Genomic DNA, 18158 nt, shown 5'->3' on the forward strand with positions numbered 1-18158 from the left:
TAAATCATTTTGTAATTGTTTTTTTGCATGATGGAAAATGATGGAATCATTCTGTTTTAGTTTTATGTATCGGCTGAATTCTTCATTCATTCTTTTCAATGAAACCAGTCAGTGGGAGCAGCGAATGAAAACAGTCGATTCAGTCGGTTGTTGTTTTACGTTTCAGTGGCATTACTATTAATTCATTTATAATATATGAGTGAGCAACCGAATTAAAACAGTCGACTTAGGCCATTGTAATTTTGCATATTGGCCGGCCGAAGTGGCCGTGCGGTTAAAGGCGCTGCAGTCTGGAACCGCAAGACCGCTACGGTCGCAGGTTCGAATTCTGCCTCGGGCATGGATGTTTGTGATGTCCTTAGGTTAGTTAGGTTTAACTAGTTCTAAGTTCTAGGGGACTAATGACCTCAGCAGTTGAATCCCATAGTGCTCAGAGCCATTTGAACCAAATTTTGCATATTGACTGAATTATTAATTCTTTCTGCTCAAGTGATACAGGTCGGTAATTCTTCTTATGGTTGTACTACGTATTCGTTCTTTCAACTGAAACCACTCTTTTGTGATTTAACTGGCTAAAATATCCTAGTATTCTTGTGAGTTAAACAAATCTGTAGTACTTTCAGTAGTTGAACCAAAGCAGTGGTACACAATCTGGACACACATAACCACGAAGGGTAACCCTACCGCTAGGGTACATGTTGAGACCTCAGGTGTACGCCGAAGTTTAAAAAAAAGACTGAACTTCATTCGAACAGGCCTCGGAAGACCCAGTGGTACTGACAGACAACCGTGTCATCCTCAATCTACAGGCAGCATTGATTCCCGTTATGGAGGGGCATGTAGCCAGCACACCAGCCTTTCACAGTTCTCGTGAAGGAGGCGCTACTTCTCAGTCAAGTAGCTCCTCAGTTTGCCTCAAAGGGCGGAGTGAACCCTGCTTGTCAACTGCATTCGGTAGACCGGACGGTCGCCCAACCAAGTGTTAGCCAAACCCGACAGAAAATAGCTTCGGTGATCTGACGCGAACCGGTGTTACCACGGAGGTAAGGCCGTTGGCAAAGTTTAAATGAGTATTATTTAATTATGTGCTGAATAGACTACACTACTGGCCATTAAAATTGCTGCACCACGAACATGACATGCTCCAGACGCGAAATTTAACCGACAGGAAGAAGATACTATGATATGCAAATGATTAGCTTTCCAGAGCATTCACACAAGGTTGGCGCCGGTGGCAACACCTACTACGTGCTCACATGACGAAAGTTTCCAACCGATTTCTCATACACAAACAGCAGTTGACCGGCATTGCCTTGTGAAACGTTGTTGTGATGCCTCGTGTAAGGAGGAGAAATGCGTGCCATCACGTTTCCGACTGATAAAGGTCGGATTGAAGCCTATCGCGATTGCGGTTTATCGTATCGCGACATCGCTGCTCGCGTTGGTCGAATTCCAATGACTGTTAGCAGAATATGGAATCGGTGGGTTCAGGAGGGTAATACGGAACGCCGTGCTGGATCCCAACGGCCTCGTATCACTAGCAGTCGAGATGACAGGCATCTTATCCGCTTGGCTGTAACGGATCGTGCAGCCGCGTCTCGATCCCTGAGTCACCAGATGGGGGCGTTTGCAAGACAAAAACCATCTGCACGAACAGTTCGACGACGTCTGCAGTAGCATGGACTATCAGCTCGGAGACCATGGCTGCGGTTACCCTTGACGTTGCAACACAGACAGGAGCGCCTGCGATGGTGTACTCAACGACGAACCTGGGTGCACGAATGGCATAACGTAATTTTTTCGGATGAATCCTGGTTCTGTTTACAGCATCATGATGGTAGCATCCGTGTTTGGCGACATCGCGGTGAACACACATTGGAAGCGTGTATTCGTCATCGCCATACTGGCGTATCACCCGGCGTGATGGTATGGGGTGCCATTGGTAACACGTCTCGGTCACCTCTTTTTCGCATTGACGGCACTTCGAACAGTGGACGTTACATTTCAGATGTGTTACGACCCGTGGCTCTACCCTACATTCGATCCCTGCGAAACCCTACGTATCAGCAGGATACTGCACGACTGCATGTTGCAGGTCCTGTACGGACCTTACTGGATACAGAAAATGTTCGACTTCTGCCCTGGCCAGCACATTTTCCAGATCTCTCGCCAATTGAAAACGTCTGGTCGATGGTGGCAGAACAACTGGCTCGTCGCAGTACGCCAGTCAGTACTCTTGGTGAATTGTGGTATCGTGTTGAAGCTGCATGGGCAGATGTAACTGTACACGCCATCCAAGCCTTGTTTGACTCAATGCCCAGGCTTATCAAGGCCGTTATTACGGCCAGAGGTGATTGTTCTGGATACTGATTTTTCAGGATCTGTGCACCCAAATTGTGTGGAAATGTAATCACATGTCAGTTGTAGTATAAAATATTTGTCCAATGAATACCCTTTTGTCATCTGCATTTCTTCTTGGTGTATCAATTTTAATGGCCAGGAGTGTAATTCTTCTTGCCATCATGTAAGACAGATTAATATATTATAGTGGATTAAGATTTTCCAGATACTATTAACAGGTAAATAATTAAGCGAATGCAAGAAATCTTATGACTATATGAAATGTGATCCTCAAGTTAAATTCAACGAGATTTACAGTATCTGCAAGGATGACTCATATTCTGAAACTATATCCATTAAAGTAATTCGAAGAAAATTAACGAATGATGATAAATATTTCCGACAAGCGACAATATATGCTTAAAAAGCGAGTGAATAAATGAACAATTAAATTATACAGTTAGGAAAAGTGTATCTTATATGCTTTCTCTTCACATCTCCTCAGCATTTACCGAAGGAGAATTATACTAACCAGTGGGAAGAGAGGGGTAGGACTTCAATATAATGAGTGAATGAGCGAACGTTTCTTGCTAGTAGCCGCTAATTGAGTGGTATCTTCAACATAATTACCATCTTTAATCAAAAGGCCAGAATTACAAGACCTCGGTAACGACGGTACTCCCGACGGAGTTAGTGGTTCATTGAAATGCTCATCCTTTTGACATTACGCCTTCTCGTGATGGCTACTGTTACAAAAGAGGCAGCGTAGCCTGTAATATCACGCGTGAAATATCCGCTTCTGTTTGTGAATCATTCTCAGTAAATGGTGTATCACGGTATTTTCGCGACACTGTACCATGTATCTTCCCACTCAAAAATTCTTTCTGCCTAATATCCGTACCGACACATTTTCACGAGAAATATTACACTTTCACTTTGAGTTTATTACACACGGTATTCACAAATTCCACTTACAAAGACCTTGGACATGTTGTTTCCGGAGACGCCACGGCTGAAATAGGAGAGACGCTCCGATTCCCGCTACAGGGCCAAGATGTTGAAACAATATGTTGCACTCCCCCGCATCTGCATTGAAAAACACGTAGAGTAATTACCATATTTGCAATATAGTAGCAGTAATTAATGATGAGTGCTCTTTTATGAGCAGAGCGTGATAGATGCCCCCCCCTCCCCCCCCCCCCCCCCCCCCCCAGCGGAAAAGTAACGAAAAATTCACACCCGTATTTGGCTACGAGACCTCTAGGGTTGGTTTAGCTGTATAATTCGCATCCTTCCTTCGCGAAGTGAGAGAGTCGTGTCTTAAACGTTACTGTTGAGTGTAACTGACTTTGTTAAGCGCATGTCAGTATTAAGCGTATTGTTAATGGTTGTCGCCTCCGTATCTAAGTGGTCAGTCTGATGATTACCACGCAGAGATACCGGGTTCGATTCCCGGTACTGCCAGGGATTTATCCTCGGTGGGAGGACTGGAACGGGTTGCAGTCAGCCACATGATGGCACTTGAGGAGCTACTTGAGTGTGAAGTGGCGGCTCCGAGGCTAGGAAGCTGACAGTGGCTCTCAGAGCGTTGTGCTGACCCCACACCCAAGCCCCTTCCCTGTTGTGGTTACTATGGTCTTCAGTCGAAAGACTGATTTGATGCAGCTTTCCATGCTACTCTATCCTTTGCAAGCCTCTTCATCTCCGAGTAACTACTGCAACCTACATCGTTCTGAATCTGCTTAATGTATTCATCTTCTTCTCTCCAGTACTAAGTTGGTCATCCCTTGATGCCTCAGAACGTGTCCTACCCACCGATCCCTTGTTCTAGTCACGTTGTGCCACAAATTCCTTTTCTCTGCAATTCTATTCAGTATCTCCTCATTAGTTACTTGATCTACCAATCTAATCTTCAGCATTCTTCTGTAGCACCACGTTTCAAAAGCTTCTATTCTCTTCTTGTCTAAGCTGTTTATCGTCCATGTTTCACATGCCTACATGGCTACACTCCGTAAAAATAAGTACTTTCAGAAAAGACTTACTGACACTTAAATATATACTCGATGTTAACAAATTCCTCTTCTTCAGAAACGCTTTCCTTGCCATCGCTAGTCTACATTTTATATCCTTTCTACTTTCGACCTTCCCCAGTTATTTTGCTCCCAAAATAGCAAAACTCATCTACTGCTTCAAGTGTCTCATTTCCTAATCTAATTCCCTCAGCATCACTTGACTTAATTAGGCTACATTCAGTTATCCTCGTTTCGCTTTTGTTGATGTTCATCTTGTATCCTCCTTTTAAGACACTGTCCATTCCGTTCAACTGTTCTTCCACATCCTTTGCTGTCTCTGACAGATTTACTATGTCATCGGAAAACCTCAACGTTTTTATTTCTTCTCCCTGGATTTTAACTCCTACCCCATATTTTTCTTTGGTTTCCTTTACTGCTTGTTTAGTGTAAAGACTGAGTAACATTGGGGATAGGCTACTAACCTGTCTCACTCCCTTCTCAACCATTGATTCCCTTTCGTGCCCCTCCACTCTTATAACTGCCTTCTAGTTTCTGTAAAAATTATAGACATACTTTCGCTCCTTGTATTTTACCTCTGCCACCTTCAAAATTTCAAAGAGAGTATTCCAGTCAACATTGTCAAAAACGTTCTCTAAATCTACAAAAGCTGTACAGGAGGTTTGCCTTTCCTTAACCTAGCTTCTACGATAAGTCGTAGGATCAGTATTTCCTCGCGTGTTCCAACATTCTTACTGTATCCAAAGTGATCTTTCCCGACGTCGGCTTCCACCAGTTCTTCCATTCGTCTGTAAATGATTCGCGTTAATACCTTCCAACAGTGACATATTAAACTGACAGTTCGGTATTTCCGCACCTGTCAGCACCTGCTTACTTTGGAATCGGGACTATTATTTTCTTCTTGAAGCCTGAGGGTATTTCGCCTGTCTCATAAATCTTGCTCAACAGATGGAAGAGTTTGGTAATGGCTGGCTCTCCCAAGGCTGTCAGTAGTTCTAACGGAATGTTGTCTACTCCCGGGGCCTTATTTCTGCTTAGGTCTTTCAGTACTCTGTCAAATTCTTCACGTAGTATCACATTTCCCATTTCATCATCTACGTCCTCTTCCATTTCCATAATATTGCCCTCAAATACAACGCTCGCTTAGTCGTTATGCACTTCCTGTCGATATCATTTTTGAGAAGTTTGTGTTGCTTTTCGCCTGCTTCATTTACTACATATTTATATTTTCTCCTTTCGTCAATTAAATTCAATATCTCTTGTGTTACCCAAGGATTTCTACTATTCCTTGTCCTTTTACCTACTTGGTCCTCTGTTGCCTTCACTATTTCATCTCTCAAAGCTGCCCATTCTTTTTCTACTGTATTCTTTTGCCCTGCTCTTGTCAACAGTTCTCTGACGCTCCCTATGAAACTCTCTACAACCGCTAGTTTTTTTCAGTTTATCCAGGTCCCATCTCCTTAAATTCCTGCCTCTCTGCAGTTTCTTCAGTTTTTATCTACAGTTCGTAACCAGTAAATTGTGGGCAGATTCAACAGCTGCCCCTTGAAATGCCTTACAATTTAAAACCTGGTTCCTAAATCTCTGTCTTACCACTATATAATCAATCTGAAACCTCCCGGTGCCCCCAGGTCTCTTCCACGTATACAACCTCCTTTTATGATTCTTACCGCATCCGAATGACATCATTGACAGAGGACGACACTGCGGCCCGTCGGTACTGATTGGCCCGACAGGTTCACTAGACGGAGGTTTTGCTTTTAGAAGGTGACGGTGGCGGTGGGAAAGAGATGGGGAAACTCGGTGCCAACACAGAGACTTCTCCTCTAAAATATCACTAAAGGTTTCCCAGAGCTCGGAGTCCTCACCCGACGGACGGATCACCGTCTGCTGTCTTAATCCCCTTGCTCGAAAAGACACTGCAGAAACTGCAATTTAATTAAATACACATTTCCTCAAAATCTGATATGAGGAAGTGTGCACAGTTCCCTTCCCGGACGAATACTGGCGATGAAAATGTCTTCCAGCGCCAGGGTTCGTATCGGCTACCTCCGAGTCGAGCGCCAATGCAGAAACGTGCGGTAGCAAGGGCTGCTGCGCAGCCAGAAGAATAAGAAGACCTAATTGTGTAACGTGAATCCTGTATTTTTCACATACTCCGTAGTACTGGCTATTGTTGCCACGTTAATCGGCTTTTACTGCCTTGGTTACCAGAATCGTTATAAACTCATATCGCACTTTCACACGATGGTAGCAGGACAGAACAACATATTACAAATTAGTGCCCCAACCGCGTTTTCCTATCTCTATGTGAAGGCTAAACTACTGTAGGGATTTCGATACGGTTTTCGCTAAATCATAGACCGATTAACGGGGTAGGTTTTGTTTAAAATTATAGTAGTGATGAATGAGTATTATACAGGGTGAAAAGTACTTAAACCGACAAACTCTGGGAGGCTGTAGCGGACATCAAAACAAATATTTTTCCCTAATGTCATTTTTTCCTATGGGGATTGCCGGCCGCGGTGGCCGTGCGGTTATAGGCGCTGCAGTCCGGAACCGCGGGACTGCTACGGCCGCAGGTTCGAATCCTGCCTCGGACATGGATGTGTGTGATGTCCTTAGATTAGTTAGGTTTAAGTAGTTCTAAGTTCTAGGGGACTGATGACCTAAGATGTTAAGTCCCATAGTGCTCAGAACCATTTGAAGCATTTGAACCTATGGGGATTATTTAAACGAGTGGAGGCCGTATTACGCCCCTCAGATGTTAGAGGCCGTATTACGATCTTTAGTTGTTATAGGGCGTATTACGCTCTTCAATTTTAGGCAACTGCTGTGCATCAATGTAGTAGTGCATTGTCTCTCTTTGCTAATGGAGCGATACACCTGGAGTGAGTACACTGATATGGTTGGTGCGTACTACGTGGCGCACCACAAAGGATGAGCTGCACAGCGGGTTCATCAACAACAATATCCTAATCGTCGTATCCCGCATCATGCGACCTTTGCTGCTGTGTACCAACATCTGCGTGAGACTGGGTCATTTAGTAGATTACCTGGACAGCGACGCCGTCGCACTTCAAGAACGCTGCAATTTGAAAATGCTGCGTTGCAGCATGTGGAGCGGAATCCTTCAATCAGCACTCGTGCAATTGCACGTAACATGGGGACGAATCAGACGAATGTAAGAACAGTCCTTCGAGAGCAATTGTAACGTCCATTTCACTTACAGCGTGTCCACAACCTGAAACCAATTGATTATCCACCCAGAGCACAGTTTTCGCAGTGGTACTTGGAATAGTGTGAAATGCATCCTACATTTCCATCCTCTGTTTTGTTTACCGATGAATCAACGTTCGGGCGTGATGGAGTCTTCTCGTCGTGTGCGTCGATTCCTGGACCAACGGTTCCCAGAAACGTAGACTGGCAGAGGTGGTCCTGTGCCATGGCCTGCTCGATCCACAGATTCGTCCCCTGTGCACATTTTTGTGTAGGGAGAGATGCGCAACCTTGTTTACGCAACTCCTGTTGCATCATAAGAGAATCTGGTTGCCCAGATAGTAGCAGGAGAGCTTCTGTGAAGTTTGGAAGGTAGGAGACGAGATACTGGCAGAAGTAAAGCTGTGAGGGCGGGCCGTGAGTCGTGCTTGGGTAGCTCAGTTGGTAGAGCACTTGTCCGCGAAAGGCAAAGGTCCCGAGTTCGAGTCTCGGTCCGGCACACAGTTTTAATCTGCCAGGAAGTTTTATATCAGCGCACACTCCGCTGTAGAGTGAAAATTTCTTTCTAGAAACATCCCCCAGGCTGTGGCTAAGCCATGTCTCCGCAATATCCTTTCTTTCAGGAGTGCTAGTTCTGCAAGGTTCGCAGGAGAGCTTCTGTAAAGTTTGGAAGGTAGGAGACGAGGTACTGGCAGAAGTAAAGCTGTGAGGACGGGTCGTAAGTCGTGCTTGGGTAGCTCAGTTGGTAGAGCACTTGTCCGCGAAAGGTAAAGGTCCCGAGTTCGAGTCTCGGTCCGGCACACAGTTTTAATCTGCCAGGAAGTTTCATATCAGCGCACTCCGCTGTAGAGTGAAAATTTTACTCTAGCAGAAATGACGTTTATGTTGATCTCTATTCCAATTTTCTGTACAGGTTCCGGAACTCTCGGAGCCGAAGTGATGCAAAAAGTTTTTTTGATGTGTGTTATTTTACTCTTCACGGAAACGCGCATAGAAATTTAACTTAGTTTAAAAATCTACGACAGCTGGCGATCGAACCCAAGTCGTCCACATGGCTGGCAAGTACTCTAGCACATCGCCATGCTGCCTGTCCAAAAATCCATCTCACCTTTGGGATATTAAAGACGCTCGGCATATTTCAATTTCTATCGAACAACGTTCTGTGATTAATATTTGCGTTATGAACTTGACGTACCACAAATATAAAAAATTTGAAAAATCGGATTGCCGTTTGGTGTCGTTGTTAGTATTGCTCGTGCGAAGGCTGGGCAGGTCGGTTGTATTAGACATTTGTTCCAGTAAAACGAAAATGATCCGTCTGTCAGATAAATATCCGTTCCTTCCCCATTGCTCCCTGTACACGCTATATGACTGTGGAAGGGGAACGCAGACATAACTTGCACAATTACAGAAAGTGATTGTTCATCGAGCGCATTTAGAAGAAAATAAAACATAATTGCGAAGTTCTGTTATGAGTGTGGAATCAGAAGCATTGGAAACTATCGGTAAAAATGAAACTGAAACAACTCAAGAATTGTAAGGAGCCCAAAGAAGATCGGATGCCGAGCCAGATGCTAAAAATTAAAGCAGCGACACTTGAAGAAGCACTCTTAATTCTATTAAATAACTATCTCGAGGAAGGGAAAATTCCAGAGCCGTGAAAAAATGCAGAGGTCGTTCTTGGTTCAAATGGCTCTGAGCACTATGGGACTTAACATCTCAGGTCATCAGCCCCCTAGAACTTAGAACTACTTAAGCCTAACTAACCTAAGGACATCACACACATCCATGTCTGAGGCAGGATTCGAACCTGCGACCGTAGCGGTCGCGTGGTTCCAGACTGAAGCGCCTAGAACCGCTCGGCCACAGACTATAGTCATGAGTCCAGTCGATATCACGATCACCATCGAAGACAGTGCTCTCGATATAGTAAGTGAATAGATTTGTCTGGGACATAAAGTCCAATTTGGGGACGATAACTAGACAGCAGAGGTCACACGGTGAATTGGGCTCTCTTCGATGGCATTCTGGAATTTTAGTTACATTCTCCGTAAACCGATTATACCTACATTTTTCAAAAGGTATTTGAAAAATGTATCCTGACAGTAACAACATAAGGCTCCGAAAGAGTGACACAGCAAGCAGCGCAAATCGACTCTGGTTCTGTCAAAGGACAATAGAGAGAGCAATGCTTGGAATGAGCTTGACATGCAGGATCAGGAAGGAAGAGATAAGGAGAGGAACGACGTTATACACTGAAGAGCCAAAGAAACTGGTACATCTGCCTAATATCTAGCACGCAGGAGTACCGCGACACGACATGGCGTGGACTCGACTCACGTCTGAAGTAGCGCTGGAGGGAACCGAAACCATGAATCCTGCAGGGCTGTCCATAAATCCTTAAGAGTACAAGGGGGTGGAGCACATCACGTTGCAAGGCATCCCAGATATGCTCAATAATGTTCATGTCTGGGGAGTTTTGTGGCCAGCGGAAGTGTTCAAACTCAGAAGAGTCTTCCTGGAGCCACTCTGTGGCAATTCTGGACGTGTGAGGTGTCGCATTGTCCTGCTGGGACTGCCCAAGTTCGTCGGATTGCACAATGGACATCAATGGAAGCAAGTGATCATACAGGATGCTTACGTACGTGTCACCTGTCAGAGTCGTGTCTAGACGTATCAGGGGTCCCATACCACTCCCAACTGCACACGCCTCACACCATACCCGTACACGTCCATCCGCTCGGTACAATTTGAAACGAGAATCGTCCGACCAGGCCATATGTTTGCAGTCGTCAACGGTCCAATGTCGGTGTTGACGGACCCAGACGAGACGTAAAGCTTTCGGTACACGAGTGGGCCTTCGGCTCCGAAAGCTCATCTCTATGATGTTTCGTTGAATGGTTCGCACACTGACACTTTTTCATGGCCCAGCATTGAAATCGGCAGCAGTTTTCGGAAGGGTTGCACTTCTGTTACGTTGAACGATTATCTTCAGTCGTCGTTGGTCCCATTCTTGTAGGATCTTTTGATGCCGCAGCGATGTCGGAGATTTGATGTTTTACCGCATTCCTGATATTCACGGTACACTCGTGATATGTTCGTACGGGAAAATCCCCACTTCATCACTACCTCGGAGATGCTGTGTTCCATCGCTCGTGCGTCGACTGTAACACCACGTTCAATCTCTCTTAAATCTTGATAACCTGCCATTTTTGGCGGCAGTAACTGATCTACCAATTGTGCCAGACACTTGTCTTATATAGGCGTTACTGGCCGCAGCGCGGTATTATGCCTGTTTATATATCTCTTACTTGAATACATATTCCTATATCAGTTTCTTTGGCGCTTCAGTGTGTGATGTCGAGCGGATAGCGATGCTGAAGTGGCGTTGGACAGGACACGTGGCCAGGAGGAATTTCAAATGCACCAAAACTCTGCTGTTGTGGCGTCTGAGGGAGTGAAAGAGAAGTGTTGGATTTCCTCTGACGAGATGGAGTGACGACATTCGACGACAGGTGGGAAAAAACTGGATCCAGACCACCCAGCTAATATCAACATGGGAATCTTTGGAAGAGACCTGTGTCCATGATCAAACATCTAGTGGCTGAAGGAGGAGGAGGAGGACGAGAAGAGGAAGAAGGAGAATATACATAACATTCTTATAATGTATCAGCAGCTAACCAATTACAGGTAGTGAATCGACACGTGTGTGTTAGCATACAAAAGCAAAAAGTTATCCGGCTCGCATCAAGACTGCACTGAAATGTATCGAGGAATCTTTTTGTGAAAGAGAAGTAATTAATGAAGTCAAGGATGATACCTACAGAAACCTGAGATGATGAATGCGAGCTCTTATTATTACACAGTTCAAATCTGTATATTAATCGGTTAATGGATTATTTGCCGTGATTTATTATAGCGTCATCAATTTTCGACCTTGAACAACGCCCTTTCGCTGCGACAAGTTTCAACACATTAGTAGAGGATACGCTGTTTACTAGAGACATAATTTTGCATTCCGTCGGACAACGTCACGTTCTAGTTCTGACACATTATGAACGAGGCTGATGTTGAAAATTTGAGTACCTTGCAAGTTTACATAGATCTGCATTCGTTCGCTGTTGTTCTGAAGTGGTTTCTGGATGTTGTTCTCCATCAGACCAAGATCGATGTCGCGTGCTGGATTAACGAGAGTTAGTCTGGTATACTGGGCAGCCTGAGTATAATTCTTGGCGGTTTTAAACACTCTTCAAGACAAATGCCAGGCTTTATTTCCATCTGGTTTAGAAATCTAATACGCTAACCTTGGAAATAACTAACACGCGCAGAAAAGAGGTCCAGCGATTCACAGATAGATATACACAATTATTCCTCCGTAGCATAACTGACAACTGTAGGTTATTGCTGATCGGTAGCCTACCTTCCATCATACAAATGTAAATGAAACTAATCTCTAAAAATAGAGAGAGTAAGGTCACATATATGGGAAATAAAAATGTAATGTATTCCATTCATCGGAAACTAAGAGTTCTCAATAATAAAAAGCGAAGTGCTTATTGGGAAAGCAGATCACTGATCTTGATTACGCAGCAACCCAGAAGTGCCCGAATGTTTCAAAGAAACGTGCCATATTGGACAATCCATTGTCAAAGAAGAGCTGAAGAAAAGATATGACGTTACGATTCGGCTAAAAAGCTAGAGGCGCTATGTAAGCAATAGGCTGTAATGATACTGAAAAATATTGGTGGTGTGACGCAAGTATGTATGAGGTAAAAGTCTTTTTGAATTTATTCCAATTGTTCAAATGGCTCTGAACACTATGGGACTTAACATCTGAGGTCATCAGTCCCCTAGAAATTAGAACTACTTAAACCTAACTAACCTAAGGACATCACACACATCCATGCCCGGGGCAGGATTCGTACCTGCGACCGTAGCAGTCGCGTGGTTCCGGACTGAAGCGCCTAGAACTGCTCGGCCACCGCGGCCGGCTTTAATTTATTGGCTTTCGGGACGCGTCCATACAGCCATCTCAATACTGCAATATCAGTTATGACGACACAAACGTAAGGACAACACAACACCCACAACCCGAGCGATAAAACCCATCATTCTGTCGTGAGCGCTACAGTGGCGGTCATCGATAACACACGTAATGGCGTCTGTCATTCACTCTGCGCTCGGTGAGCTAATATTTATTTGACCTGAATACGCTAGGAGCTCGTGTTGACATCGATGCAAGATCAACATATTCATATGCTACATCTCTCAAATAAATCCAGAAACACGGCCACATCGTCAACAATCCTTGTTCAGCAAAGAGCCAGCTGAAATATTTGCAAGGTTAAAATTGTACAAAATATTACATCCGAGCTCTAGAGTTTTGTTTGCGAATGGGTTCTATACCACTATCAGCGGCAGAATTAATAATTTATGGCTAAATATACTCGTATGGTGCCTTTAGTTGTTTCTGTTGGAGATCCGAGACATTATGCGGAATTTTTTATGTAGTTTTACAGTAATTCACTTTATTCCTCACTATGCATTTCTAAGCGCAGTTTATTCTTCGAGCCTTGAGCTCCGATGTCAACGCGATAAAGACGATTATGTATGTGAGATCAGTGCAAATTTAAACGTAGAAAGATCCAAAACTGATATTGGAATTTATAGGTAAAATATTTAGAAGTTTATGGACGCTCAGCAGCGTGGTTATCAGCGGGCACCTAGCTATATACTTCTGAATGTTTTACTGTTCCTTGAAGATCACATAGCAACGTAAGTTTTTCCCAGTTCTGTAGCACTTTTTATACAATAATTGCAAAGACAGCAGTAGAAGTTCCAAGGGCATAATATTGTGCATGAACTTTTCTATTATCAAGAAGTACAATAAAACTTACTTAACACCAAACAAGAGATGTTTGAATAAATTTTGCGATTCTATGTGCCAAATGAAATTCCATCTAACCTGTCGCAGCTAGGTGACTCCCTTAAGCTGGAATGAAATTCCCTCAATACTCGGTTGAGACTTTGAAGATAAATATGCGCCACAAATCTACAGCGCAAGATAAAACACTGTTATTGTAAAACTGTCTACAGAATTTAATATATTGTGCAGGCCTCTTTCTTATAATTATAGTCAGTCGTAATCAACACAAATATAGACTAAACACTTCTTTTTAAATTCAAACATATTTAATTCCTTGTCGTCGGTGAGTAGGGATAAAATGTGGAGGGATGGTACGGTGGATTGGGATGTGGGAGAAATGAGTGTGCCAGAAGACATGTTGTTGCTACAAACAAAGGTTAAACCTGACTTCCACACGCAGATTGGCGACATAAGGGGCCTTTTCAGTACTAGCCGCCTTGCTTTAGGCCGATTATTTGTAACGATAAAAGCGGTACTCTCATACATTATGCCTTTAGATCTACTCTCAGTGTACGACTTACTATTGCACCACCTCAGCTCACAGCGTGATAGCGCAACATCCGGGATGCAGCCATACACTGAGGTGATAAAAGTCATGGGATACCTTCTAATATCATGTGAGACCTCCTTTTACCCGGTGTAGTTCAGAAGTTCGACATGACATGGACTCAACAAGTCGCTAGAAGTCTTCTGCAGAAATATTAAACCATGCTGCCTCTATGGCCATCCATACCTGCGGTAGAGTTGCCGGTGCATAATTTTGTGCACGAACTGACGTCTCGATTATGTCCCGTAAATGCTCGATGGGATTCATGTCGAGTGATCTGGGGGGCTAAATAATTCGCTCGAATTGTTCAGAATGTTCTTGTCGCGAACAATTGTGGTGCAGCGACATGACATCGGTGTTTGGGAATATGAAGTCCACGAGTGGCTGTAAATGGTCTCCAAGTAGCCGAACATAACCATTTCCAGTCAATGATCGGTTCAGTTGGACCAGAGCATCCACACCATTCCATGTAAACACAGCCCTCACAATTGTGGTGCAGCGACATGACATCGGTGTTTGGGAATATGAAGTCCACGAGTGGCTGTGAATGGTCTCCAAGTAGCCGAACATAACCATTTCCAGTCAATGATCGGTTCAGTTGGACCAGAGCATCCACACCATTCCATGTCAACACAGCCCTCACAATTGTGGTGCAGCGACATGACATCGGTGTTTGGGAATATGAAGTCCACGAGTGGCTGTAAATGGTCTCCAAGTAGCCGAACATAACCATTTCCAGTCAATGATCGGTTCAGTTGGACCAGAGCATCCACACCATTCCATGTAAACACAGCCCTCACAATTGTGGTGCAGCGACATGACATCGGTGTTTGGGAATATGAAGTCCACGAGTGGCTGTAAATGGTCTCCAAGTAGCCGAACATAACCATTTCCAGTCAATGATCGGTTCAGTTGGACCAGAGCATCCACACCATTCCATGTAAACACAGCCCTCACAATTATGGACCCACCACCAGGTTACATAGTGCCTTGTTGACAACTTGGGTCCATGTCTTCGTGGATCTGCGCCACATTCGAACTTTACCATCAGTTCTTATCAATTAAAATCGGGACTCGTCTGACCAGGACACGGCTCCAACCGATATGGTGGCTGATTGATTGATGTGGGAGAGGGGAACAAACAGCGAGGTCATCGGTCCCATCCGATGAGGGAAGGATAGGGAAGTAAGTTAGTCGTGCCCTTTGAAAGGAACCATCCCGCCATTCGATGGCTGTACGTGGGTTTGAACCGTCGTCCTCCCGAATGCGCGTCCACTGTGCTAACCACTCGCTCGGTACCGACATGGTCACGAACTCAGGAAAGGCGCTCCAGGCGATGTCGTGATGTTAGCAAAAGCACTTGCGTAGGTCCTCTGCTGCCGTATACCATTAACGACAAATTTCGCCGCATGCCCTAACGGATACGTTCGTCCTACATACCACATTGATTTCTGCGCCTATATCAAGAAGTGTTGCTTGTCTGCTAGCACTGACAACTCTACACAATCGCCGCTACTATCAGTCCTTAAGTGACAGCCATCGATCACTGCGTTGTTCGTGGTGAGAGGTAAGGCCTGAAATTTGGTATTCTCGGACTCTCTTCGCCTGGTGCATCTTTAAATATTGAATTCCCTAACGATTTCCGAAAAGGAATGTTCCATACGTCTAGCTCCAACTTCCATTCCACGTTCAAAGTCTGTTAGTTGCCATCGTGCCGCCATAATCGCGTTGGAATTTTTCACATGGATCACATGAGTACAAATGACAAATGTATCAATGCCCTGCCCTCTTATACGTTGTGTACGTGACACTACCGCCATCAGTATACGTATATATCGCTATTTCATGAGTCTTGTCACCTCAGTGGACCCCACAATGATACATTACATGAGCTGATGTATCCTCCTAATACTTCTGGCGGCCAACATAAATAATTCAAGAAGAGAACCCCTCTATCACCGAAGGAATTGCTGTTACCGTGTGGCTTGCTTGTAGCGTCAATTACACACCCTCGTCACAGGGCGAAAGAGAGTCAGGCAAACTACGACAGAAATTATGGCAACACAGATTAGTGACAATTTACAATAATTTGTTACAGGAAATGTTACACCATATGATTTTAGCCTCTAGAGTATGCTGGGAAATGTACACTTGTGTCCAAAATTAAAGCAACAAAAGGAAATTTTGCAAAGTTGCGGTTATTCTGCTACAGTCCGTGTAAACAGGTAATTGTTTATAATTTACTAGAATACAGAAATCAAACGACGGCAACATGCATAACAGTAGACAAAAAAGTTGATCGTTTTTTCCAACTTAAAAGATTCCAACAACTGGTTTATGTGCTCTGTATGGGGTGTGACTACCTCTGGCAGCTATACAGGCCTCACAACGACAGGGCATGCTGTAAATGATGTCATCGTTCTCGTGTTGAGGCAGTTACGTCCCTTCTTCCTGCAGAGCTGCTCGTTGTCTTGGAGAGTGGTTGGTGGATGCTGACGAGATGTAAGCCGTCTCCCATGTGCATCCCAGACATCCTCTGTGGGATTCAAATCGGGAGAGCGAGCAGGCCACGCAATGTGCGTAATATTTTCCGTTTCCAAGAAAACATCAACCACCCGTGCTCTATGAGGCCGAGCATTATCGTCCATCAACACGACGTCTGGGCCCACAGCACCTCGCAGTACCTGCAGAAGAGGCCCAAGATCTCGTCACGATACCTGACAGCCGTTAAATCTTGCCGATTCACCCGTACAATTTCATAAAGAGGGATTCGAGTGGTAAATATAATCCCTGCACACACCATTTGGGATCCTCCTCGATATCGGTCTCTTTCCACAAGTTTTGGGTCCGGAAATCGTGTTCCACGTTCCCTCCAAATGCGAATCGATCGAGAATCACTCTCCAGACTAAATCGGGACTTACCTGTGAAAACAAAATTGGCCACTCTTCGACTGTCGAGGTGGCATGACTCCACTTAGACGTTCCCTCCTGTGAAGAGGCATCAGAAGCAGACATGCAGCATGTCTGACAGTAAAGGCCCCTCTACCGAAGCCTTCTGCACACCGTTAGCCTCGATACAAAACGTCCAATGGATGCTGCGAGCTCAGTTGCCGTGCAGGACTAAGGTGGTATTGTCCCCTTACAGCCAAATAACGGTCCTCTCTTCTGAAGTCACACATGGTCGGCCCAACCCACGTCTTCGGGATACAGTTCCGGTCTCTATAAACTGTCGTCACACCCGGGAAACAACAGAACGATTCACATTAAACCATCGGGTCAAATCAGTTTGCGACTGTCCTGGTTCCTTTCTTTCCATGGCCCTCCACCGCAGAGTGTCTGGTAGGCAACCTCTATGTGACATACTCGTACTGCACCGTCTGTGGGGCTACCCGGCAAACACTACCTCGTTTCAGAGGTGCCCTGACGTTATCGTTGGCATGTTTCAAATGACTCTGAGCACTATGGGACTTAACTTCTGAGGTCATCAGTTCCCTAGAACTTAGAACTACTTAAACCTAACTAACCTAAGGACATCACACACATCCATAACCGAGGCAGGACTCGAACCTGCGACCGTAGCGGTAGCGCGGTTCCAGACTGTAGCGCCTATAACCGCTCGGTCATCCCGACCGGCCATCGTTGGCATGGTCGTCCGTTGACCGGAATGCCAGCTCCTGCGCAGAACACGATCGTAGGGACATCTGGTTGACAGTTTGTATGATTATATTGTGAATTAGACACAGGAAGGGGAAATAGCGGTTTGTTGCTTTAATTTTGGACACCAGTGTAGTTAAATGTTCACCGTTTCTTTTGGAGCACACAGCATGTGCACAAAATTTCGATACTGTAGCAAATGTCGACAAAAAGATAATGAAAGACACTTGTCAATCAAACTAGAGCTAATACCTCTCATTAGAATTGGAGCATTATTTAATAATTTTGAAAAAATGTCAGTTTTCTCTTGTAATGTGTAATGAAGTCTGAAACTTCCTGGCAGATTAAAACTGTGTGTCGGACCGAGACTCGAACTCGGGACTTTGCCCTTCGCGGGCAAGTGCTAGTTCTGCAAGGTTCGCAGGAGAGCTTCTGTAAAGTT

Source organism: Schistocerca serialis, chromosome 3 (assembly GCF_023864345.2).
Source record: "Schistocerca serialis cubense isolate TAMUIC-IGC-003099 chromosome 3, iqSchSeri2.2, whole genome shotgun sequence".
In the NCBI taxonomy this organism is placed as follows: Eukaryota; Metazoa; Arthropoda; class Insecta; order Orthoptera; family Acrididae; genus Schistocerca; species Schistocerca serialis.